Raw genomic sequence first — 2,147 nt, forward strand, 5'->3', positions numbered from 1 at the left:
GGTGTAGTATGTCCTATAGAGACACTATGCAGCAGCATATATGGTACAGTATGTCCTATAGAGTCCCTTGTGAGGCAGCATATATAGTGCAGTATGTCCTGCAGATCTCCTATGCAGCAGCATATATGGTACAATATGGCCTATAGATCTCCTATGCAGCAGTATATTTGGTACAATATTCCCTATAGAGCCCCTATGCAGTAGTATATATGGTACAGCATGTCCTGTAGATCCCCGATACAGCAGTATATATGGTACAGTATGTCCCAAAGAGCCCCTTTGCAGCAGTATATATGGTCCAGTATGTCCTGTAGATCTCCTATACAGCAGTATATAAGGTACAGTATGTCCTATAGAGCCCCTATACAGCAGTATATATGGTACAGTATGTCCTGTAGATATCCTATACAGCCAGTATATATGGTACAGTATGTCCTATAGAGCCCCTATGCAGCAGTATATATGGTACAATATGTCCTGTAGATCTCCTATACAGCAGTATATATGGTACAGTATGTCCTATAGAGCCCCTATGCAGCAGTATATATGGTACAGTATGTCCTGTAGATCTCCTATATAGCAGTATATATGGTACAGTGTGTCCGCCCCTGATAACAATGCTACTGTATAATAATAAAAATGATACTACAATGAGGAAAAAGGACACTTACTTGATAAATCCAGTTAAGGCTTCTCTGGAGCCAGGACACCTCTTTCTCTTTGGGTGGAGCTGGAGCTGGAGTTGGAGTCACCTGTAGGAATATAGTTATTTTTTCATTTTCATTCTCAGTAAGTCGGTAGGAGGATTGATCTCACACCTGCTGCTAAGTATCTGACTTATAAAGAAATGTTATCAATCCACGTAATATGTCATCTGGATCTAAGTCCAACTTCAGCAACAAGAACAATACAGAAAAGCACACAAAACAGAAAAAAGAAAATCATCCCGTAACCAAACATCACAACCACCATTGTCCTCTGCTAAGTTCTCAGACTGATTCTTGTTAGGATTATGGATGTAAAGCAAATTACACTCCCCAATAAGAAGAATTACTATTCTGTGAATATCAGACTCACCCAAGAGATCTGTGTCTTCAGGAGGCCTAGGAAGGTCATGCAAGGTGACGCCTTGGGTGGATCGGGTGGTAGCGGAGTAACCTGCAATAAACAGAGTGAACATAGAGGTCAGGGGAAGGTCAATGTCTGGTGGTGTTGTCATGTCATGGGCAAATCCTCTGTATGGGACCGTCACAGTGGTCGTTACGGCCAATAGTTATAAGGTGATAGGCTTCTCTAGGGAGAGGATTTACCCAAGTATCCTATGGGCCATGGTGTGTTTACTTATGTTACATACGTGGTGGAAGACAATAGCCCAATGCTTAAAATGTAATTTGTATCTGGTTTCTTAATTGTACATTTTGGTTATTTTGTAGTCACTACACGATGACTACATTGACCATAAGTCTCTTTGTTCCTTTAGATTCATATTTTTGGGAGGGATACTACTGTATATTTAATAATTTCAGTCTAGTATGACATATCTAAAAATACTTAAAAATGTTTGACTTACTCCGAAGATGTTCACCTCGACCCACCTAATGACCTTCTCGATCCGAGACGGTTCCTCCTTTGGTGGGATGGGTTTTTCTATAGTAATCTGTAAGACAAGATTGTGACTGTACATTAATTGTCTGCACAGCGCCAATGTTCAGCCTGTAAAGCATGGACTGATTGTTTTCATACAAGGACACCAGGTAAAAAAGCAGAGGATTTGCCTTTGTAGATCCTGAGTAAACACCTCAATGACAAGTACCACACATGAGTAAAATATTGTATATAGCTCCACTTCTAAACAATAATTTCTTAACCCCTTCCCGACATCCACTGTACATGTATTTAAGTATGGGTCCGTAACTTCAGCTGTATATTACATTTGACACCCTGCTCTAAGGTCTGGGATCAGAGATAATTCCAATCCTGGCCATTTAACCACTAAGATGCCATGGTCAATAGTCTTCTCTGTCCCCCCATCACCCCCTGTGACGCAGGGGCGGTGGTTTATCAGGGCAGCCGGGGAGGGCTAAATTAAGGGGATAGTATCCGATTAAAGGGGTTGTCTTAGAATTGACAATTATCACTTATCTACT

General features: G+C 41.0%; 1 long non-coding RNA gene across 1 annotated transcript; it reads right to left on the minus strand.

Annotated features, from left to right (window-relative positions):
* Window positions 1-677: 677 nt before the first annotated feature.
* Window positions 678-1,641, minus strand: LOC142696337 (uncharacterized). Its single transcript, XR_012864248.1, has 3 exons — window positions 1,571-1,641; window positions 1,078-1,158; window positions 678-752 (listed from the first exon to the last, which is right to left on the minus strand). It is a non-coding gene; the product is annotated as an uncharacterized LOC142696337 (long non-coding RNA).
* Window positions 1,642-2,147: the final 506 nt, after the last annotated feature.

This window comes from Rhinoderma darwinii, assembly GCF_050947455.1.
Source record: "Rhinoderma darwinii isolate aRhiDar2 chromosome 5 unlocalized genomic scaffold, aRhiDar2.hap1 SUPER_5_unloc_57, whole genome shotgun sequence".
Taxonomy (NCBI): Eukaryota; Metazoa; Chordata; class Amphibia; order Anura; family Rhinodermatidae; genus Rhinoderma; species Rhinoderma darwinii.